General features: G+C 52.7%; 1 protein-coding gene across 1 annotated transcript in view; it reads right to left on the reverse strand.

Moving 5' to 3' along the window:
• The window catches only part of LOC134523453 (tektin-3-like), an 83,016-nt gene extending 62,751 nt beyond the window's left edge, over window positions 1-20,265 (reverse strand). The window contains exon 1 of the mRNA XM_063352392.1: window positions 20,224-20,265. The gene's annotated coding sequence lies outside the window, so the exon portion shown is untranslated. The remainder of the gene's footprint in view (window positions 1-20,223) is intronic.
• Window positions 20,266-24,209: the final 3,944 nt, after the last annotated feature.

Genomic DNA, 24,209 nt, shown 5'->3' on the forward strand with positions numbered 1-24,209 from the left:
AGCTCCGTTGCTTAATTGCTACAGCATCATCTCACAGGGCAATAAAATAAATGGGTTTTCAAATTTCCTAAACGGTGAGGGAAAAAAACGACAAAACCAGCGCGATGGACAGCAACCCCAGTTTGGATATTTGATGAGGGGGAAACGTTTGGTGACAGGATAAAGTTTGGATACTCACCAGGTGAATTTTCCCATGTAGCTGTGGGTGCTTGAGCGTAAAGAGCCTCAGATAAGGCCACAAGATCTGCCTTCCAAGTCGCCCGTGCTGCAGTGCCACGACAAAGGCTGATGTAAATCCCAGACATTTCTCCCCTGACCTTACCTCTAGCCCTTCCCAAACCAGCAACGACTGGAGAAGCCCCAGGGAGAGAAGACACCACCACCTCCCTGACCACAGAGCCTGGATCCATCAGCTTTTCCTGCATTACGTCCCTGTGGAGGCCACCACAGAAGTGACTCCTTCACAACAAGTTCACACCAACAACATGACAGGAGCCAGCCAAATGCCACAACAGCCCTGGGAGCTGAAGATGGGAATGCAAAGCACTGGAGAGAAGATGCCAAGGGAAAGCCCAGAGCTGACAACATCTCAGAGCAAAATGAGATGGGATCATCAGCCACCAGTTGTTATTTACAGCTTGTCCTTGGCTACTGGCCTGGAAGTGATTTCAGAGCCCAGGGAGAAAAGGCTCCGCAATATCCCTAGGAATCCTCTAAGCATATCAGCTCCTTTGCTTCATAAGCGCCGCTAGTGAGACCTGTCCCAGGATTGTCCCAGTAGAGGCTTTCCAGAGGAGAACTGGGTCGACTTCCCTCCCACTTGCAGATGCAGGATGATTGCCTGCCATTGCCTCTGCAAGCCCTGCCTGGGGTTTATCTGAAGCTGCCCACACCAAGATATCTGCTCACAAACCACTCCAACGGGAAGCCCTCCAACACGCTCCGCTCCCATTCCGATGCCTGCTCGGGATCTCACCGGCATGCCGCAGGGAGCACCACGGTGGCATTGTCACGTTCCCTCCAGACTGTGCCTTCCAGTGACAAACCTGACCCTAGCACATCGTACCCTGATAACAGAGACCAGCTCAGCATCAGCTCTGGCCTGCCACGCACCACCCGATGCGGCTGAGACAAGGGACACACCTCCCCAGCCCCTTGTCACAAGCCATCAACCCAGCTGCACGGCCACCTGCAGACTAACCACTGGGAAACATGGCCCCTTATGGAAAGCACAACCACCAGCCTGGCTGCTCCCGGCAGCTATGAGTGCCAGGATTCCCCCCAAAAACCCACACGTTCCCCTCCCATCTCTGCTTCCACCTCATGTTCTTCACCGTCCACTCTTGCCGTCCGTCCTGGGCAGTGGGTGCCCTGTGAGAAGGGGCACTCAGGTTGAGTGAGGGTCTCCATCCACATCCCATCCCGTGCTTTCGTTGGGTCTTAAACTCTGTACACACCTGAATTCACTTATCCCCTTCCCTGGGATAAGCAGCCAATGCCAAACATAAAGACAGAACCTGACTGAAGTAGCACGATCAGACAATGGCTAAAAAGACCTTATAGCGGCCTTCCAGCCCCTGAAGGGGGCCTACAGAAAAGCTGGGGAGGGGCTGTTTGCAAGGGCATGTAGCGACAGGACAAGGGGCAATGGTTTAAACTAGAGCAGGGCGGGTTTAGATGAGACATTAGGCAGAAGTTCTTTGCACTGAGGGTGGTGAGACACTGGCCCAGGTTGCCCAGAGAGGGGGTGGAGGCCCCATCCCTGGAGACATTCAAGGCCAGGCTGGATGAGGCTCTGAGCAACCTGATCCAGTTGAAGATGTCCCTGCTGACTGCAGGGGGTTGGACGGGATGGCCTTGAGAGGTCCCTTCCAACCCAACGCATTCTATTATAGTCTAAAAACATGAGACCATGGGCCTCAGGGCACCTCATCTGCTCAGGTGTAACTATGAAGCCAGGTTAGCATTGCCTTTCACTGGGGACAGCTGAGAGCTCCTGAGCTGAGCACCAAGCCCCCACAGCACGCAGACATTTCTGAAAAATTCAGTTTTGCGCTGTTGGACTCCATACGCCTTCGCTGAAAGTGCCAGCCCTGGAATATAAGACCCAAAAAAATCTCCCACCTGGAAGCTTTCCAAAGAGAGCCTCGAAGGATGTAATACCCAGCAACGGGACTGTAAAAACACCCTGTGTTAGCTTAACTTTTTCCTCCTGAAATAAAACTCATCCAACCCCAAAAATTCCTCATCGACTCCAGTGGGAGGGAGAGTTTTTGAAAACCCTATCCACAAAAGCAGCATTGATCAAATTTCATTATTTTTCTTTGTATATATATTTTTTTTTTAATTTTATTTTATTTTATTTTTACTGCCCACCACCAGCCATGCCATGGTGGGGTCTCTGTCTTGCTGATGGGTAGAGTGGGCCGAGCAGTTCCCTTTCGGATGGGGACCAAGCAGCACACGTACTATCTGAGGTGAGTATAAACGCCCCCCGTAACAGGTACGGTTAACCTGCTTGGGCTTGTAAGGCGAGGGCAGCTTCAGATCAGACTTCCCAACTCCCTCCCCGGCCAGACTTTCATCTTCACGTCAAGTGGAGTTTATTTGAGGACAGCCTTAGGTTCAAGAGATGTAATACACAGTGTGTGTGTTTTACAAGGATGCTGATTTTACACCCGTGACCATTCTTCCTGGAAATTTATTGCCTGGCAGACCTTTACAAACCCCCCAAGTGTTAAACCCTCTCCAACCTGCTCTGAAGACTCAGCCAGGCCATTTCACAGGGGCGCTCTGCTCCTAATCTTTGGAAATCCCCTTAAACTTTACCAGCATCTGGGATTTTAAGATCCAGAGATCTGTTTCCATTCTTCTCCCCAACACGAAGACCCAGCCCTTGGGTTTCCACGTACGTAGGGTCACACCTGGGGCTATTACTTATGTCCTTTGAGTCGTTGCAGAGAGAATTCACTGCGCGGCATCCTCTCAACACCAGAAGACGGGATGGCAGAGGAGAACAGTTCCTCACACCTCTCCCACAGCCACACAAGGGATGCCCTACCTCTACCCACAAGCACCACAGAGAAGCAGCGTTTGAGATGCATCCTCGCATTTGCAAATACATTCAGCCCAAAAACAGAATAAAAAAAAAAAATAAGTCTCCTTGGTACACAAGAAGTTGCTGCTTCTATCCAGCTTCGCTGGATGAGCGGCAGCCAGACCAGAGCCATGGACCTAACTCAAGCCGCTGCCCGCTGGTTTGGCAGCGGGAGCCTCCAGCCAGCTCAGTCCAAGCAGGTTATTAAATCAGATTCAGGTTGCTCAGATTCCAGAGCAGCACGCTTCAGAGAGTGGAGTTTAAAAAACACTCCTCAAACAATGATCCTTTTGAGCCGCTGAGTGAAAACGGGCAACACCAGAACTGCAACGCAGAATTCACCAACAAGAACTACGGTTCCTGCGAGAACAGGGACACACGTGGCCGACTTGAAATGCAAGTCATAGAATCATCAGAGAATCACAGACTGGGTTGGGTTGGAAGGGACCTCTCAAGGCCATCTAGTCCAACCCCCTGCAGTCAGCAGGGACATCTTCAACTGGATCAGGTTGCTCAGAGCCTCATCCAGCCTGGCCTTGAATGTCTCCAGGGATGGGGCCTCCCCCACCTCTCTGGGCAACCTGGGCCAGGGTCTCACCACCCTCAGCGTAATGAAATTGTAAAGAAAAGGTTATAAAAGAAATTGTATACATTGTAAAGTCAAGTGCTTCTGAGCTTTAAGAGCCTGACAGTCAAAGCTCCAATTTTCTCACTAACTGCATCCAAAATAGCAGCATCACCAAAGCCAGGCAAAAAGGGAGACTGTGTTCACAGACAGATACACAGAAGTAACATCACGCAGCAAACACCGCTTTTCTGTATTATCCAGAACTTTAAAGCACAGGCTAGGTTTTGTTCAGGCTGTCAGTTAAGGCTTTCCCCAGTTTTCAGACCTTACTATCAATTCACTTAAAATTAGCAGGCGGTGTCAAGCTTCATTTCGCCGATTTTCTTTTGTACACCTCTTCAGGTTGGGAAGAAAACTTCAGACAAAGCTCCGTTGCTAAAACCCTTGGTCAATAAATGTCTCCCTCGTGATCTCCAACTCCCTCCTGATGGTACATAAGGGGGCCGGTAGCAGGGAAACAGAGAGGTAACAGCCGCTGCTCGGTTCATTTTATTTTCTCCATCTACAGGTTGAGATATTCTGTGTAACAAAAGGAAAAAGTATGCCGAGAGAAAGGAGGGAGGGCTGCTTTTTATGAAAGACTTTTAAGTCCTAAAGCACCCGGCTCTTTGCTTCACGCGACAGCTCCTGAGAGTTCTAGTTCTGAGAGAGCGGCTGGCAGCGGGACAGTTTTCACACTCTTATATTTAGAGAGGCTCGCCTGAAAAACAGCCAGAGCTGTCGCTTATAAATCAGGTTGTTCTGACAGCGCCCAGAGCAAAGTAGTAAAAGCAAATGGGGGGAAATGAAATTACATGCTGCAAAGGGAACTCTGTGAAATAATAAGCTTTTCTTTTGTGTTTTTAAAAGCTCACAATAATTAGAACTATTTTTTTCCCCCTCTGTTCTTTCATTTGTTTTTAAGCCAGCCCCTGCTGACAGGCTCTGGGCCCCCAACCTCTGGTTCCCATTCATTTGGCTTTGGCCATCTGGTTCCCATATTCTTGGCTGGGGTACGTTGGCCTGCAGGAGCCGACGTCTCCAAAGGCTGGCGGGGGGAGAAGGGAGAAGATGCAACGCTCTGTTCGCTCTGGCCATGGGAACTCGTGCAGCACATCCCTTCTCAGCAGCTTGCAGGCATGCGCGTTCCTGCAGCACGGGGCCAGCCCTCAGCACGCCCAAGTTGGTGGAAAGGGTCTGGCTGGCAGCAAGACTTGGGATGGCGATCACGTCATCTTCCACTGACGTGGATTTTCCACTCAAACTGGAGCACCTTTTTATTCATTTCTTTCAACCAAATAGGAGTATGGCTCTGAAAACTGCTGACCTAAGTTAGGAAGGCATCAGTAGCTGATGTCCCTTCCTCTTCCCCGTGTCCTGGAGATGACCACATCCATCTCTCCGAGAAAGCTGACAAACACCAATCGGGCGTATCTTAATGCTGTGTTTTACAGCCCTAGCTCAGCCTGCGTTGCTGGGGGATCCTCAGGACAGGAATTTCCTGCCTCCGGGGGTTCCTGTCCAAAGGTTGTTCTGAGTTTAAGCAACATGAAGAGGAACGAGCGCTACTCTGCCAGAAGTCAACCTCAGACCTTACTAGTCCGACACAACTCAACAGCAGCCTGCTCTAGTCTCCAGCAGGATTTTAATTTGACCCTCAGCAAGAAGCCAGATGGAACAGCAATTACCAAAGGAACTGCCGGGAAGCAAATAAAGCCGATGAAAGGATAAGAGCAACAAAACTACCCTTTATTCATTCATTCATTCATCTGATTTTACTGCTTGAAATTCTCCATGAACTGCTTCCAACCCAAACTCCTCCCCGTACATGTGAATTGGGAAGCTGTGCGATAAAGATGGAAAGAGCTAATCACAGGCTCGGAAAGGGCTGGAGGAGGAAGAGATCAACAGAAGAGGCAGAAAGGGGAACTGGGGAAGGAGAGAAGCCCTGCCTGGGTCCAAGGGCCACCACGAAAAGCCAACAGAAGAAACAAATAGCTTGACAAGTGTTTTCTTTCTGTTTATTCCAGGATGGGCTTCATCTGACATCAGATGGAGTTGGTGGTGCCCATCCATTGCCTCCAAGGGGCTTGGGATCCACTGGAAATGGAGTAAGCTATGGTGGCTCAAGAGCAGTTCGCCAAGATCCTGCCCCAGGCCAGAAGGTACCATTGCATCACCCCGAATACTTCTGAAAGGTGCTGAGGCGAGGAGGCAAGACATGAATCCATGCGGATCACATCCCTCCACCCCACCTCACCTCTCTCCAGAGAGCCACCTTAGCCACTGCGCTGACCCCCACGACCAGCATCCACCCACAACAGAAAACACGTTTTGAGAAACTGGCCGTGGCACATAAGAGAAACAAAAACTGGGGTTTCCGCAGCAGCAGCAGCTCGCAGGCACTACATCCTCCGGCTTTCACGGGACACGATTTGCGGCACGCCCGGCGATATATCAGGTTACGCGGCCGAGAACAGGCACACCGAGCAGCACACGTGTGCGGCGCAGCTGAATGAACAATAACCATGGGAACGCTGCTGGCACTGGCGGCTTAGTCTAATTCGGTTTTACTTTGCAGACACAACATTATAGTCTTTATTTTTCCCACTTCTAATGTTTCTTCTTATAAAGGGGAAGAGAATGACAGAGGAAAAAAAAAAAAAAAATGGTGGACTCCAAGATAGAAGCTTTCAGCGTTACACCCAAGACGCTCCAGTGTGTATATGCAAACAGCAACTAAAATAGAAAGGGCGGTTTCTCAGCTGCTGCCATCCGTGTAGTGCTATTAATTTGACAGTCACTGAAACCAGGGGAACATCTGACCCCAACGCAGGACGGGTGATGCCCTGGCAAGAGCAGAAGGAGATGCTGGGCCAGGCTGGTGTAAACAGGGACAGTTCACCAGGCACCCCGTGGATCTGTAAGCACGTCCGCTGTCAGACGAGCAGCAGTCCCTTGAATTAAAAGCAGCTCAAACTGTTCGTTTCTTTCCAAACCCAGCTTTAGTCGCCTTTCTGGCCACATTCCACCCCCCCCCCCCCCGAGCTGGTCCCACATCTCTCCACTCGCACAGGGTGGACGGAGGGGGCCGCGTTGTCCATCCCGCAGGCACCACCAAACAGGGGCAACACCACGCCGGGGGAGAAGCCAGGGCACAGATATTCAGGAGAAAGTGCTTGTTTGTGTGAAAACACAAGGAGGCAAATAGTTGACATTAAGATTTCGGGGAGGCTGTGGGACTGGGCTGTTTCTTTCAGCCCTCGCACAAAGGGACCTTTTTTTGTCTCACTGTAAAACAGAAACGATATTGAAGGGTCTGTGGAATTTCTGGGCATTTTTTTCCCCCTTGGAGACGCGATGGCCCGCGCTCCAAAGCAACAGATGAAGTAGGATGCAAAGGACAAGATGTTCGTACGTGGCTCTGCACCCGCCTCCTGCCCGCCACAGCCCCCCCCCCCCCCCCCCCCCCCAAACCCTGTGCCCCCGAGAAGTTTTACTGCCTGCAGCAGCCGGAGGCCTGCGTGTCCCACCAGGGACCAGGGCTGACAGAACTGCACAGGGACACTGCAAATCCCAGATTGGCTGGGGTTGGAAGGGACCTCTGGAGATCACCCAGTCCAACCCCCTGCCAGAGCAGGGTCACCCACAGCAGGTGGCACAGGAACGCCTCCAGGCGGGTTTGGGATGTCTCCAGAGACGGAGACTCCACCACCTCTCGGGGCAGCCTGGGCCAGGGCTCTGCCACCCCCACAGCAAAGAAGTTCCTCCTCCTGTTGAGGTGGAACTCCCTATGGTCAAGTTTGTGCCCGTTACCCCTTGTCCTGTCCCCGGGCACCACTGAAAAGAGCCTGGCCCCATCCTCCTGACACCCCCCCTTTCAGTATTGATAAGCGTTGAGAAGGTGCCCCCTCAGGCGTCTTTTTTCCAGCCTGAAGAGACCCAAATCCCTCAGCCTTTCTTCACAAGAGAGGTGTTCCAGTCCCCTCATCCTCTTGGTAGCCCTTTGCTGTCCCCTCTCCAGCAGTTCCCTGTCCTTCTGGAACTGGGGAGCCCAGCACTGGACCCAGCGCTCCAGATGTGCCCTCCCCAGGGCCGAGCAGAGGGGGAGGATGACCTCCCTGCACCTGCTGGCCACACTCTTCTTGGTGCCCCCCCCAGGATGCCGTTGGCCTTCTTGGCCACAAGGGCCCATTGCTGGCTCATGGTCATCCTGTTGTCCACCAGGACTCCCAGGTCTCTTCCCACAGAGCTGCTCTCCAGCAGGTCACCCCCAACCTGTCCTGGTACAAAATACCATTTGCTGAACGCAGCCCCATTTCAAAGGGGAGTGCAGCTCCCACACACACTCCGCTGAGGATCTCCAGTCTGTCTTCCGGCATCCAGCTGATACACCACATCTCAGGCCGCAGCCTGGGAGCCAGGACAGGTTGCCTTGGGCTCATCGTCCCACCTGGGTCTACAGCTTCAAGTATCAAGCCCACACCAGCCCCCAGGTCAGCCCAGCTCCCCCACCATGCACAGGCTCCTGTCCCAGCGAGGACCAGGATACATGTGCTGCTGGTCCCAACAGGGCTGAGGACACCTCTCAGTGCTTTCTTTGTGGAAGTGTTACACAGTTTTGCCCCAAAACGTCTCCCGCACCAGTGTCCACAGGGCTTGGACCAGCTCAGAAGCAACACGAGCAGCTGTGGACAGGGCATCCGTACAACACAGCAGAGCTCTTCATCTCGCCTTGGCGAAAGCACGGAGATTTCGCCAAGTTCATAAAGGTACATGGATGTACCTGACCCTCCACAAACACCTGCCACCACAAAGACTGCAAGAGTTTGGCACTGACCCCACTGCACTGCTCATCCTAGAGCCCCTCACACCCCCAGGGCACTTTCTGCCCATGGATGATAGGAAGAACTTGTCCTCTGCAGGCAGCCCAGCTGCCATAGGTGCTGCTGGAGGGCAGCCAGGCCAGGGAAGAAAGCCAACATCCATCAGCAGCAAGAGCAAACGCCTCCATGCAAGCAAAATGCCAGATAAGACCAACCCTGACACAGCACCCACCCTTTGTAGGACGAAAGTCCCATTAACACCAGGGCATGGTGCAACTCCTGCTGCCTACAGGCATTTTCCCACCTCACCCACCCAGCAGCAAGGGGAGAAACAGAGACCTTCCGAGTTCATTTGGAGATCCATCACGTTTTCCCCTTCCTGAACATACATAGAACCCAGCCAGGGCAGGAAGGTCGGTTTAGGACAGCCCTGGTCCAAAAGGCTGAAGACACATGGGAAATAAAAACACCGTTTTCCTGCAGCAGGTACTGAGCGCGACCGCCGGTGCCAGCAGAGAGTGCGTGATCCCACCGAGCATGGGGACAGATCGCGGGAACAGCCCCAGCATCGTGCCCATGAGCAGCCCGGGCTGTGCAAGAACCGCCCCCCCCATCGGTGGGGGGGCGAACAGCAGGGGACTTGGCAGAATATTGTTTTCCCGGTTTAACTGGGAGACTCTGAGGGAGGAAAGCAAAAATACAGAGTGCATTTGCCAGCGCATCCGAGAGAGGCATTTTAGAGAGGCGACCAGTCCCAGCCACGCTGGGAGCAAGCATCAGCTCCTGCCTCCCCAAGGCACTGCCCAGCACCACCCAGCTGCCTGCTCCACAGTCTCGGGGGGTTTATTTCTCCCAGCTCACAGGCTTTCCCCCCCCACCACCCCCCCCATGGTACTTGTAACTCTTGATCACCTCTGAAAAGCAGCCCAGACCTAAAGAAAAGCCACATCCTGCAGGGAGCGAGAGGAGCCCTTTCTGGTCCCCGACACCCGGCCATAAGCCATCCCTCCAGCACATTTGATGCCTCTGAACCCCTTGGGGCACCGAATATCCTCGGGGAGGACTTAACATCCTTGTCCACCGGGAATAAGACTGGGATCAGCCAGCGGCTGCGATCCCTACGGGGTGTGGAGGAGGAAGCGGTGCCGGGCCGAACAATGGGCGCTTTGTCAGCCCGGGCAAGGGAAAACACAACAGAGCAATAAAAGTTACGTGCTAAGCTGGTGGGACGGTTCAAACGGATCAGCCTCTTCGTCCTTCGCTTCCCGGAGGCCCCTGCAAGAAATTCTGGCATCGCCATGTCAAACCAGTGCTTAGCTCGGAGAAAACTCACTTCAGACCTCTGAGGAAGCTTGCCTACTGGTTGGAGCTCTCTTCATTCCCAGTTCGAGTTTCCCTAATAAATCCCAGATTGCTCAACTTCCATAACGCTGGTCTATGAACGCAGAGAGAAGTTAACCCCTTGGAGCCCCAAACAAGCAGCGAATAACCTCCTCTTTCTGTTCTATTTGCCTTCAGTGCCTTTTCAGGCTCAGCCGCACACTGGGGAAGGGGTTGGGGGGGGCGGGGGGGCAGATACCCAGAGCCTGCAGGATCTATCCCCATCCAAAATCCAACACTGCTGCAATACAGCACGCAGCAATGTCTTGTTCAGGCCAACTGCGCAAAGCACAGGGCTGGGAGGAACGAGTGCAAGGAATTCAGATTTCTCTTTTGCATGCCGTAACGCCAGGCTACCAGGCAGCAGCACCCGCAGCTGATTAGACCACTGCACAACCTAATTAGCGCAACGCAAATGGATGGACTAGCGAGCTCTACAAAGCTTCACGAATACGCACAGCGCCTATTCGGGAACGTTGCTATCGCACAGTAAACCTCAGCGACCAAACAGGAAAGCCAGGCAATATTTTTCGTCCATCCGCAAGAACTTTCCCCAGAAAGGGACTTTCAGAACAACCGGCAGGGTTATCACCACTTTCTCTGTGTGTATATATAAATATTCAGGAGCACGTTTACAAATACGTTTCTGTCACACAAACATGTCCGTGCAATCGAGTTGGATTTTTTTTTTGTTTTGCTTCCCAAAAGCGTCTCTCAAAGAAAACCTAAGAAATTTGTATTCAAAGACAAAAACGTGCTACAGATTTCCACTAAGAGGTAGAACAAACCAGAAGCGTACCAACAACCCACCCAGGGCCCAACGTTAAGGCACGCCTGTTTGTGGCAGGGAAGGGATGCAGCCAGAGCATCATGTCCCCACATCTCTGACCTCCTACTGCACCTTCCAGAGGAGTTTTTGGCTCGAGAAGCTCAGCTGATGACTGCAAAGCAGAGATAGCTACTGCTGAGACAGCAGCGAGTGCTGCTCCAGAGCTCTCAAAGCACTGATGGCCATAAATATCTTCAAAACCTCCAAAGAAACAGAGACTCCTCGGTGTTTTCCTCTCCATCCACATTTCCCTTTCCACCAATGGCTGAACCAATGCAGCGCGTTTGGCCTGGCAGAAGTCCCCGGCTGGTGGCTCAGCTCCAAGGGGAACTACTTGGAGGGAGGCTCCTCACGCTCCAACATCACCCAAACTCCACCAGGGAAGAGCCACCACCATCACCATCCCTCAACCTGGCTGATTCCAATCAGGCTGGGGGCTTGTTGCCAATGTTTCCAAGTTATGATAAAGTGCTATTATCATAAAAGTTACCCTATACATTGCAGTCTCTCAAACCCCCACTTTAATTCTGATGGTTCACAGAACCACAGACTGGTGGGGGTTGGCAGGGCCCTCTGGAGATCACCCAGTCCAACCCCCTGCCAGAGCAGGGTCACCCACAGCAGGTGGCACAGGAACGCCTCCAGGCGGGTTTGGGATGTCTCCAGAGACGGAGACTCCACCACCTCTCAGGGCAGCCTGGGCCAGGGCTCTGCCACCCTCACAGCAAAGAAGTTCCTCCTCCTGTTTAGGTGGAACTCCCTATGGTCAAGTTTGTGCCCGTTACCCCTTGTCCTGTCCCTGGGCACCACTGAAAAGAGCCTGGCCCCATCCTCCTGACACCCCCCCTTTCAGTATTGATAAGCGTTGATAAGGTCCCCCCTCAGGCGTCTTTTTTCCAGCCTGAAGAGACCCAAATCCCTCAGCCTTTCTTCACAAGAGAGGTGTTCCAGTCCCCTCATCCTCTTGGTAGCCCTTTGCTGTCCCCTCTCCAGCAGTTCCCTGTCCTTCTGGAACCGGGGAGCCCAGCACTGGACACAGCACTCCAGATGTGGCCTCCCCAGGGCCGAGCAGAGGGGGAGGGTGACCTCCCTGCACCTGCTGGCCACCCTTGGTAACGAAACCAAACCCCCTGCAGCAGAGTCACACACCTCAAGTCACAGCCAGAGCAACCCCCATAGAAGCCCTCCAGGATGCCCTGCTCTGGAGACTAAGAACCAGGATACCTCATGTCTTTGTGAGTAAATACATTTGTGAAGGCCATAAAGTTTGAGCCAGGCTTTGTGACTCAGCAGGATTTTGCCTGGAAATGAGCTGGCCCAGGGAGTTATTTTAGTGCAGATTCTGGTTGAACAGCTCCTGCAAGCCTCCCACAGCTCACGCTGACTAAGCGGTGAGCAACCGTGTTGTGAGCTGGATCTTCCAAAAGCCTTAATCGCACATGTAGTTTCACCCATATAAACCTTCCCAGAGTTGATATTCCATGTGTACAGAGCAATACACGTCGGCGTTGGAGCTCTCCTAGTTTTCCTGCACTGCTTTCCGCCTCCGACCTGTTATGACACAGGGATGGGACACTCCTGTGGTAGGTTTGCTGGAAAGCCTACCCTAAATCCCAGCGTCTGTGGCTTTCAAGTCATGTGGGGTTATACTTTCCTCATGTTGTCTCCAAATTAATCCCCCAGGAATGCCTTGGCACCTTCCCAAGTGCTGTGGCTGGTAACCTAGAGGTGCCAGAGCAGAGACAGCACCAGGACACACGGTGACAGGGCACACGCTGAAGAGCAAGGCCACCCTGCGACCCCTCTCAAGGGGTGCCTTATTTCTGATGTCCAAACCCCATGTTTTGGAAAGCTTTCCAGAGAAAGCTCCCAAAGTTCAGCCTTGCTTAAGCAGCAACGAGCTGACAGAGGTCATTACGAGCTTTCTTGGTCCAGCATCACCCTGTTGTTTCTACTTCAGGTGTCTGACAGCGGGGAATATCAGAGCTAAATAGCCTTAGTACTACCAAAGGGCAAGTAATGGCCACATTTTCCCTAGTAATCATTTTCCTAAAGCATTCGCCAGTTTGTGCCTGAAAGGATGGTCATTTTTCACCGCAAGCTGGCCAGTTCAACGCAATGTTTTCCATCCAGATGCCTCCAGCAGACACATCCCATCCCTCCTGCAGGGCTTACGTGCACCTCGGTGGTGATGCTCCAAGTCTTGTACCCAGAGCAGAGCACAAACCGACACGGGTCCTGTCCCGCCACAGGTGCCTGCCCCGAGCACAGCTTGTGTAGGAGCCCCCAGCAGCTCGGAGCCCTCAGTGCGGATGCCTCCAAACCTTCAAGTAATTCGGTCGGTATTTGGGCAGCAAACACTGAGCTTCCTGCTGTCCCAGCCACCTCTCAGGACTCCTCTTGCACAAATCCATGGAGTCAGTTCGCTTCAGGCAGGTTGCGCCCCGCAGTCAACCTGCAAATGCCCTCCCAGGCACGCCGCCACAGCTCCAGCCCCCCTGGGTTCTCAAACCAGCAGCAGCATCAAATCCCAGTGCTGGCGGTTAAAACACACCGGGGTTACTCCGCGCGCAGCCAGGGCCGGCTTCGGGATCAGAGGAAATCACGAAAATGAAGGGAGAGAAAGCAGGCTGGCAGCGCAGGCAGGGCGGGCGGCTTAAGTATTAGTCAGAAAGAGTCAAAAGTTCACGTTATTCCCACAGCAGGGAAGTGCTGCGAGGGCGCTGCGCTCAGGTTAAGGATTTAAACACGAGGGAAAGAGGATTTTCTCAGCAAGGGCTTGCCCCTCACAACGCACCACTTGCTCTCTCTCCGCGAGCGTGAAGCCCCAGGCAAGGTTTGACACAAAGCAAGGCAAAACCCACCATCCAGGTAGAGACCAGCACCTCCCAGGCAGCTCTCCAGGCTGGGATCTCAATCCCCGTGGCCAAAACGCTCCGTGGCAGCCCGGTTCATTTCATTATCCAACGGCACGCGAATGGAATCGCGCGTCAACCCCACCTTGCACCGAGCCACTCGCTGCCTCCAGAAAAGCTCCACCAAGTCTACTACACGTAGCTGATGTCCAGCAGGCGCCATGGGGATGAGACCACCTCAGGGCTAATGCCCCAAATGCGGAGGCTGAGCATAAAGCTGAGATGGGGTTAGAGACGAGGATGGTCCTCTGAAGACCGCTCTCATCCAGAGAAACAGCTCAGGAGCTCAGAAGGGTTGTTTGCAAAGCTCAGCCTTGCTCACGGTCTTCTGAGGCCTGGGTCCACCGGGGCTGGAGAGGCTGTCACCAAGCAGGAAGGCTGCACAAGGAGGATCTTGGGGATAACCGAGTCAACATCAGTCCGTGTTTCTCGGGTAGCAAATAGGAGCGATGCCGCTCTCCTCCACAGCAGCGGTGTCAAGTCCCAGGGCATGCACTGCTGCTGCCAGACGTCCTTTCCACCTCTGCCCACCCGCAGCATCTCTGCATCCGTGTCCCGCGTGACAACCCAGTACCATTTCAGCTACAGCGAAAGCAAGTGTTTTCTCCCATGTTTAACACAGATTCAGGTACAGGGAGATGCTGAAGCACAACAAAAACTCAAATCCAGGCACAGATCTGGCCTCGTTTACAGACATGCCTGTCTATAACACAGGAAAAAATAAAAACGCTGACCCACAGGAAGGAAAAGAGAGTATTTTTTTCCCCTCCTCACAGCCTCCTTACTACTTGGTTGTCCTCAAACAACGCCCCAGCAAATGCCTGAACAATACAGGTTATAGCAACACAGCAAGGAGACTTGGCCCAGATCCTCACCCCGCATAAATCAGCGCTGCGTTAGCGGAGACAGAGCTTTTTACGACAGCAGAAGATCTGGCTCACGCTCAGCCCACAAGACCAGCTGCCATCAGACTAACGCGACGCACACTAAACACCAGGTTTTCCACTCAAGCCTCACATCAAAAGCAGAGCTACGTGATTCAAGTTGCAGGCACAGCTTCAAGCCAATATTTGTTTTGCCTTAATTACTGCGCTATTAGCCTCCGCGGTAAACTAAACTTGATAGGCAAGATCCTGCTGGCAGCCAATATTAACTGCTGAGGAGTCACTTCTGCTGATGCTCACTCAGGTATCTAATTCCACCACCACAGTGAGCTCTATCTGGCCAACTCAATTCAGACCACCTTCCACACGTGGGAAGCACAGCACAGAAGTACCCAGCACCGCCAAGGGGTCCACCCGGCTGCTTAGTGCTGCCTTTTTGTCACTTGGAACAGCCATAACCTTAACTTGAGCACTGCTGGGCTCGTGACTGCTCCCGCACCCCCCAGGAACGAGGAGGATGCTCCGGGCCTCCCACTTTCTCCCCCTCCCTGCACCTTCCTCCCCCGTTTTGCTGCCTGTAATCCCAACGCTTTCACAGAGAGGAAGCGGATTACTCAGAGAAGCCACATATTTCCCCTTCACCAAGACATACTATAACGCGACTCAGCAAAACACAAGAGTAAAAGACAGCACACACGTAGCAATCTAGAACGGATGGTGCAGGACTCCCAGGGTGGCTTAGACCCGGACTCCATGTTCGGCTTGATAACCCCAGTGGAGCTCCCTGTGCTGGCTGGAGCTCTCCAAGAGCTCAGATCCTTCACCCTCGACGGTTCACCAGCAGCTCAACCATTGCCCTGGTGAGTCCCCACCAACAGCTCGGGAGCGGCTGCTGGAGAAACTATAAGAACGGCAGGTATTGTTTTTGCAAGGGAGAAAAGCCGTTTCCATCGGAGGTGAGGTGATAAGGGAATGACTAAGACAAAGAGGCTCCAGAACGGCTTGTGGAACATCTCTTATCACACAGACAAAAGGACAAACTGATTCCTACCGGATTAGCTAGCAACTAGAAGGGTAGTCAAACATTTAACCAGGGCTAATGACATTGAGCAATTTTACCAAAAAGAAAAGAAATCAACTAGCCAGATAATCCCTTTAGGTGTAGCATAAGGAGAAGTAAACAGAGGCAGGACATGCGGGAAGGATTTTAGGCACTCTGGACAGCCTGTGAACCCTGGAGTACCTAACCTGTGGGAAACAGGGGAGGGAAAATTCAGCCGGGGATTAGGAAACAAATAGGTGTGTTTCAAGAACCAAAAGCGTGCCTGTTTGCTAGGTCACCCGTTCTTGCGAGAACGTTTAAATAAAATGCGCTTCGTAACGTTCCCTGCCTGAGCCATTGTTATTGGATAAGGAGCATTTCTTACAAAACCCTCTCCAATATTCATTCCAATGGACACCCCCATTTCTGGCCGTGAACGGTTTCTCGCTCGCATGCAGGACAGAGGAGACCGGACCAGAAGGGGACAGAGGAGACCGGACCAGAAGGGGACAGAGGAGACCGGACCAGAAGGGGACAGAGGAGACCGGACCAGAAGGGGACAGAGGAGACCGGACCAGAAGGGGACAGAGGAGACCGGACCAGAAGGGGACAGAAGGCATCTCCTCTCTCACCCAGCAGCCTGGTCCGAGAGCAGGGTGATACCTGCTCACTCCCAGAGGGGCTGCGGGAGAGGCCACACTTCCCTTAAGGACCACATCAGTCAGCAGCAGCCCTTCAGCGGGGGTGGCTGCTGTTGTCACACAGCCAGGACACGGCACTGAAGGTGGCAGCCTGAAGCCCTCGGTGGTCCTACACCAACAGAGACGCTCTGGTACCCCGGCGGTGGGCTGAGCTGCGGCACGCACACCCACTGCAAACGGCCTGCCGGCTGGGCACCACATTGCAATATAATTTCATCTCAAAAAGGAAGGAACCTCATACAGCTGTGCAGTTTCTAGCAGGCGAGGACCAAAGCATGGAGCTACTCTTCCATGGATTTCCTGGAAGACTGAGGCAGCCCAGAAAACCAGCTTCTCCACACCTCCGTGGCTAGAAGTAGGAGGCAAAGCTTTCAGCCAGGCTTTCTCCTCTCTTTCCCTGCCTACCCAGCCTGGAAGAGATTTGGAGCAAGGATTTAGCCAACAGGTCCAAACCTCTGACCTTGCCGCACGACAGTCCGCTTTTTCCAGACTGTTTTGGAAGGACCGTGAAGGAGCTGTGCTTGCAAGCCACTATCTCTAGCAGCGGCCAGAAGGAATTTCAGCGAGTAAGAGGTCAAGGCTGTGCGGTTTCCAATACTTCCCTTTCACAGGGCAGCCCCTGAGTCTTAAAGCCCATCGCTTTATTTGCGGCGGTTCACAGAACTGCTGAGGCTGGAGGCACCTCTGGAGATCGTCTACTCCAACCTGCCTCCTCACAGCAGGTTGCTCAGGACCGTCTGGTCAGATTTGGAATAACTCCGAGGATGGCGACTCTTCTGCTTCATGGGGGTTTTTTTTCTGCTTTAACTAACATCCCACTCTTTAATCACAGAAAAAAAAAAAAAGATTTTTGTAAAAAGGCAACATCCAATCTCAACAGCAATAACAAGTTGAGCTGGCTAGAAACCATTTTGCTGGAAGAAATGTGCTTTTTGGAGTTGTTGACTTTTTGACAAGATAAAAACCAACCAACCAAACAAAACCACTCCAACCGGAAAATATCCACTTTGCATCAAAATCCTGATCAGGCAAGAGAACAGAAGACGACTCTGCCATTCAGTTAAAATGAGCTCTCAAAATGGAAGATCCGCACTGTTTGTTTTCATTTTGTCATGAAATTCTCCTTTAGCACAGGAAAACGTTTCCCAGCCAGCTCCACCGCTCAGCAACCGGGCTGCTCTGCCAGGCTGAGGGGGGACGCCGTGCCCCGAGCGTGGCGTTCCTGCCACAGTGACACGCCATCGCCCCTGGTCTGACACGGCCCCAGGCTGCCTCCCACCGAGCAACGCTGGAGACCCGCGGGACATGTCATTGCCCAAATATCTCCACAACTCCCAGCCAGCAAGGATTGCTTTGAACACAGAAAAATCCTTGCTCCGCTGATGTCCAAGCACTTTTGGCTTCGCAGGGTTGCAAACCCCAGCCTTTCATGAGCAACCTGGCCCTGTGGAGTGGAGGAGGAGCGGATGGACAAGCTCATCTCACCACCCAACTACCTTAACCACGCGTGCTACGAGCGCCCCGCGTTCCCCGGAGATGCCGTCCAGGAGGAGCAGGGCGTGCGCGCGTCCTTCTGTCCACGAGCTGCTCCGGAGGCAGCACGCGACGTGAGCCCGGGGCTGAAATGCCATCTGTTTTTAGCAGGAAGATGCTGCAAGGCGGTGACACCCGCCTGCCACGCTAAAAACGCCGGGCGGGAATGTTCAGCATCCAGCCAAATTAGCCTTGAGAACAGAAATACCGGGTGTGTACAATTAATCTTCCAGGGGAAGAGAACATCTCCCCGGCCCGCCCTTAGGAAACCCAGGACGACCCGAGATGGAGGTCCCCGGTCCCTCGCTCCTAAACAACAAACAAGAGCAGAACAAAGGCGAGGGCATAAAAGGAAACCCTGCACGGACCCGCCACCAAATATAACTCAGGAAGGGGCTGGTACGTACGAGCAGCAAAACCTCTCTTGCACATGTGTCGCTTAGTTTATCCACACGGATTGTCACGTTTATTTACTCAAATGACTTTCTGAAGTGGTTTCGCTACAGCGGATTTTTGCTTCTGTTTTTGTTTCCTCCCTCACACCCCCCCGCAGCTTCCCCCGGCTCCGGAGCGGAGCTGCAGTCTGCACACAAGGATAAAGGTTTTACCAGTCCAGGAAAGAAAATCCCTCAAGTAGTTGTGGTTGCTGAGTTACCGCGGGTTTTGTGTCTTTTGGGGAGCCTCCTGGAATGACCCAAGTGATTGAGGTCACTTGAAGTAGCCTCTTGAGGATTTCATTTTCCAACTTGTTAGGAAGCCCCTGGCCTGAACAGAGCTGATGGATGCTGCACACCGTGGAACAATTTATTTGTCTTAAAAGGCAAAATACCAATCCATACGTCCATCAAGAACGTCACGGGAGCATAGCGGAAGGACCCTCCCAAGCGTTTGAGCTGCCCTTCTCTAACCAAGCTTTTCCTTTGCTGGGAAGGCAGTTTATACAAATGAAGCTGTGAACAGTTTCGACAACAAGGAAAGAGTCAGAGCACCGATGGCATCGCTTGCGTGGCCCCTTCTGTATCCGCCGTAACTTTCTGTCAACCCCCAGTTTCCCTCAGCACAGAAAATTCTCCCCATCGTTAGACCACATCTCACCAACAGGGAATGCAGCCCTCACTGAGCCATGGAAAGCCAAACCAAAGGCTTCCTCGGGACACAAGCTCTGCTTGTGCTTCTTGCCTTTCTCTTGGTAACTATGCACACGAAGCTATAGGAATCTGATGGCTTTCCACAAACGCAGGCTTTCCTGTTATCCGTGGATCCCCTGCTCTCCTCCAGTGACCGGTTCTGGCTTTGCCTGAGGCTCACTGGGAGCCCAGCTCTGAGGGCCACCCTTCACAGCTCTCATCCCCACGGACAAACCCAAAGCACACCTCATCCTGACGTTCTGCAGAGCCAGTGATGAACCCCCCCGATCACTTTAATGACGCATGGTCAAGCTTTCAGGCAGTTGGTTGGTAATTCAGTGCCACCCAGCATCGCTTGTAGGCACAAGCTGGAGATGAGGCACAGGTTCTGCCCAGAACATTACCAAAGACAGGCCTCTGCTTTGTTTCTAAAACGATTAGTTTCTTACTAACCTTCTTACTGTGTGAGAAAATAGCTAATTACTGACTTTCTTACTGTGTAAAAATAGTCACTGAGCTGATGTTACAGATAGCGATAATGAGGAGACAGCCAGAAGTAGCTCATGACCAAGGGTGGGAGAACAACAAGTAGTCAATCACTTCAAGGTTCTTCTATACCTGAAGTACGTACTCCTATGCCAATTAGGACAGAGTTATGGCTGCTTCAAAGAACATCCTTATTATCTTCAAGAAGTTGGCAAACTTACAGCAAGCTTTTACTGTCCTGAGATGACTCAGTACCGTAAAAGGACGAGGTGAGGAAGGGTCTCCTTACCCAAACGACCACCGAGACACTCACGCCTGCGCAGAAGTGTTTTGCTGATGCAGCAAAATTTGGAAGGTGCAGAAAGGCTATTGGGTCATCCTAATGACTATGTAAGCCTAGGTGGAGTTATGGATTAGGTCAGCGGAATTATGAGAATATTTTGTGTATAAATAATGGGTGAATATCCCCGGTAAGCTGTGCTAGATTTGTGGGGGTTTTCCCCCTAGCACCCAATGTCGAATAAAGCAATATCTCCTCTCTAAACTACTTTTGGTTTTTATTTCAGGTAACAAGAAGAACATATCTAATCCCAAAGAGACCTTCACAGGCATCTGAGGACTAGGACACACCACGGACACAGTTTCATAGCTGTGGAACTACGTTTTTGCGCCCTTTAGATGGCAGCAACTTTCTGAAAGCTGGGGAACACACCGCTATGGGAAAAAAAGATTGAAGTCCGAAGGTCACCAGACGAATCTAGGTGAGAAGGTCAGGGATAAAGCTAAGTGTACTCACACACTCCCCAGACATGGGGGATGCGCTGCTAGAGCTGGCCACGGCACAGTGGAAATACAAGGAGCACATCCGAAGTGGCTGGAAGAGCTTTGTGGTGTCTTCTAGAGCAATTGCCAGGGAAACTGTTAAGCCTTTTCTGCAGACGAGTTGCCGCACACAGGCTGCTCCATCAGCAGGACCCAGCCCTGGACCCCCCACCTGGCCTGACCGAGGCCACCAAGCAACCGCTCAGTGGGGATGGACGTCCCAGCAGGACACACGCACTCTCCCGTCGAAGCCTTCACATCCGTCATCTGCACTTAAAAAAAATTGCGCGCTGCTTTTCTACAAGCATCCCCCAAGGTATTTGCTTGCAAGTTTCCTGCATTCCTCACACACGTTCCTGCAAGGAAGCTTTTGATATGATTTCCAAGGGAAACCAACACCAAAGACGGGTTACTGGACACGAGCAACACAAGTTTCAGAAGAAATATGAGGGCTTGTCACTGAATTAATTGCTTACAGCATTCTTCTTCCTAAGCTGCGATCAAGAAGACATTGCTTTGAATTTCTGCCCGGCTGTCCCTGGAGAACAGCTCAGCCCTCCACGGGGCTCTCTTCGACCTTACGACATCCTCCACTCGCTTCTGCCTTTATCTCCATGGCACAGAAACTGAAAGTGAGAATCAGAACACGACCTCCCCAGAGCTGCAAAGTAAGAGGGTAAAAGCCAAAAAAACAAGAGCAAGGAGTTGCTAAAGCAAGCGCCCCACAAGGCTGCCCTTTCCCTGGGCTGGTAGGAAAGGGGTGTTTCAGGTAAAAACTTCACAAAGCTGGTTGATTCCCAAAAAAAAAAAGGCACCCTCAAATGAAAAGTACAGACCACTGTTTCCAAAAAACATCCAGAGATTTGCGTTGCCAACCATGACACACCCCAGGCTGGAGTTTCCTTAGCAAAAGGTTAAGCCCCCTCTGGGATGCTGGGCTTCCAGAGGCCAGTCCCTTCTGAACCATGGAGTCCACCACCTGTGGGACACAACCCCCTACAAGAGGCACTCAGCTCCCCAAATCACCCACCGGGCTTCAGAGACTCAGAGAGGCCAAATCAGGGCATTTGGGATCCAATTAGTTTTTCTAATCTGCCCTGAAAGTCAGCCAGGGCTGAAGCTGATCCAGCTGCGCGTATGGCTTAGAGCGGGGAAGGCACAAGTCCCTCGAAACATCCTCTCCAGCATCTGTTTCCCAACAGCGCTGTTCCTCGCTCCAAGAGGACAATCACGCCAATACCATGAAGTTTTCCTTCTCAGCAAATCTGATCACGCCTGGAGCAATTTTTTTTTGTTGTTGTTTTTTGGTCTCCTCTCTCCAGCCACGCGTTATCAAACCCCCTTGTAAATTGAACAGTAAGCAGAGCCTATGGGCAAGACAGAATAAAATGAATTCCTTAGGGGTTTTTTTTTGGTTTTCTTTTTTTTTTTTTTAAGAGCAAAGAAATCCCAGGCTGCAGAGAACCAGCAGGCTCACACAGACACACCTCCCTGTTCAGCAGCAAACTGTTCCTTTGCCACATCCGAGCTGCAGCCGGGAGCCAGCGCCGGGAGGAATGTCACATCCCACCAAGACACAGGTGCCAGTGTCCGGAGCCAGCGCTGCGACCCTCACCATCCCGGCTTCTATAAACACACCTGAGGTCCCAGCACGCTCAGAATCGCTCGATCTCATGTTTTGGGGAGGGAAAGGTTTCTTTGCCCAGTTTTCACCAGCTCCATGAGAACTGCTCCTTCATTATCATGGTCCACTGAGCAAGGGTGAGGTGACACAGGGGAGGACAACACAAAGGGTCAGATATCTCCTGCTCCTTTGCTAGTGGAGGTCAGGAAGTTTGTGGAGCCCAGTCTCTCACCCACTTGGGTCTGTCTTTGGGTCTGCAGTTCAAATGGATCTGAAGATTTGGCCCAAACCCTCAGCTGTGTGGGTAGATGGAGAAGGACCAGAAGGTAACTCCTAACTCCTGATAACCAGTGCTGGCCCCAGGTGGTGCCTAATGATCAGGGATGGGTAGGGCAGACCATCAGCCCAACAAGCCAGCTACCTCCAGCTGGCCCATGGTCACCCCAGGATAACCTGGAGCAGCCTCCAGCCTACCTTAAAAATGAGGAAAAGAGGTCAGAGCCTCTCAAGGTCTTGATCACACTTTAACTCCTATTTAACTTGCCTTTTGCATCTGTTTTTCCACCAGTCCTTTCAGCCGAACCAGCCAGGGCTGTGCCGATCTCACCCGAGCCTCCGTGGTTACTAACTCCGGCTCCGTCCAAGCCAGACCACCGAGGCGCAGGAGGAAACAAGGGCCCGCGGCTTATCTAGCAGGTCACCGGCCCAACATCTGCTTGCCACGTTCCCCTGGGCAGGGCTCCAAGCGCGTCACACGTCCATCTGCCCGTCCGTCTCCATACAGCACGGGCCACCTGCCTTCCCCCCAGCACTGCTCACCAGTCACCCCAGCAAAGCTCGGTGGAGCAGAGTGGGGGAAAAAAAAAAAAAGCAGCTCCCCCAAGAAACACGCCTCATCCCCCGGGGACGGAGCAAGCCCGCGAAATAAAAGCTAGAAGCGGAGCAGGAGCGATCCCCAGGCAGAGAGCCGGGCTGAAGAGCAGCTCGGTCTCACCCTTTCTGCGATCCGCAGCGGACGGGGTTGGTCTAACCCTCCCGCCCGGGTGGCAACGCAAACACCTGCATGGCGAGGGCTGGAGGAACCAGGGGAAGCCAGTGGTCAGCAGTTTTGTTAACCTGCTGCAAATACATGCTTCCCTGTCCCCCACCACCACCGGCTTGAGGTCACACAGGCAAGTGGAAGCCTCCAACAGCCAGCCTGAAATGAGCCACTCATGGCTGTAATTAGCCACTAATCGCACCCAATTGCTGGGCGTGAGCGAGGAGGGAATTTACACCTGGGGAAGCAACCTGCCACAAGCACTTTGAATGAGCCTCGCTGCTTTCTGCTGGGCTGCCCACAGCAAAATCCTAGGATTTTCAGATGTTTCAGGGGATGGAATCGCACGCTTCCTAAGGAGGTGACTCCCGATTTCACGGCGCACTGCAGAGATCCAGGGGGAACTCCAAGTTCCCCCCCAGGCGTGGAGGACACACGCAGTCAGTGCTTGACCCCAGAGCGCCCAGCAGAACCAGCCAACTTCAAACCTAACCTTAAACCTTCCAATTTGGCACAAGGTAGCCACAAACGCCCAGCACGCGGCCATCTCGGCTTGGCCGGCGGCAGACATCAAGGCGTAGCTTCACTAGAATCCCCACAGCCAGGTTTAAATGTCAACCCAGTGGCCATTTCAGCTTATAAATAAGAAGCCCCAAGGTTTTTGCAGGAAACCAGCACAAGGGAAATGGCCGTACTGGAGGTGCACACGGTGAGCATCCTCCAGCTTTCTCCACTTTACCCCCGGCAGCCAGCAGGACCTGCCCATCACCCTGGCACAGGGCACCCCCAGCCCAGCCCCGAGCACCCCTTACCTGTGCCCGGGCTGCTGAAGGTGCTGGGAGAAGGCGTTTCCATCCGCATCAAGTGGTCAAACGTGTCCTGCTCCGAAGGCTCCAGGATCACCTTCAAAAAAAAGCATCCATTTTTCCCCTTGCTGGATACACAGTGTGAGTACAAAACAAACAAAAAAAAAAACATTATCACATGATGCTAAATCGCCCCAAAAAATTGTTTTTTCCCTTTTTTTTTTTCCCACCCCCCTTTTAGGGACATCCAGGCCTGGCACAGATTGCGGGAAGCTGCTGTGCTGCCAGCAAACGCTGTGTTACTGGAGAGATGTCAGGGTAGAGCCGCTCCGCTGCCCCGCGCCCCGTCCTTCGGGTAGCCCCCAAAGCCCCCGCGCTCAGCGCCAGCCTGAGCCAAAGGATTTCAGTCTGGTTGGGGGTATCGGACACTTCGCACGGAGCTCGCTGCTTTGGACAGCACGGGGCAGGTTGCAGAGCCAGGCATTTTAAGG

The sequence above is a fragment of the Chroicocephalus ridibundus genome, chromosome 14 (genome assembly GCF_963924245.1).
Source record: "Chroicocephalus ridibundus chromosome 14, bChrRid1.1, whole genome shotgun sequence".
In the NCBI taxonomy this organism is placed as follows: Eukaryota; Metazoa; Chordata; class Aves; order Charadriiformes; family Laridae; genus Chroicocephalus; species Chroicocephalus ridibundus.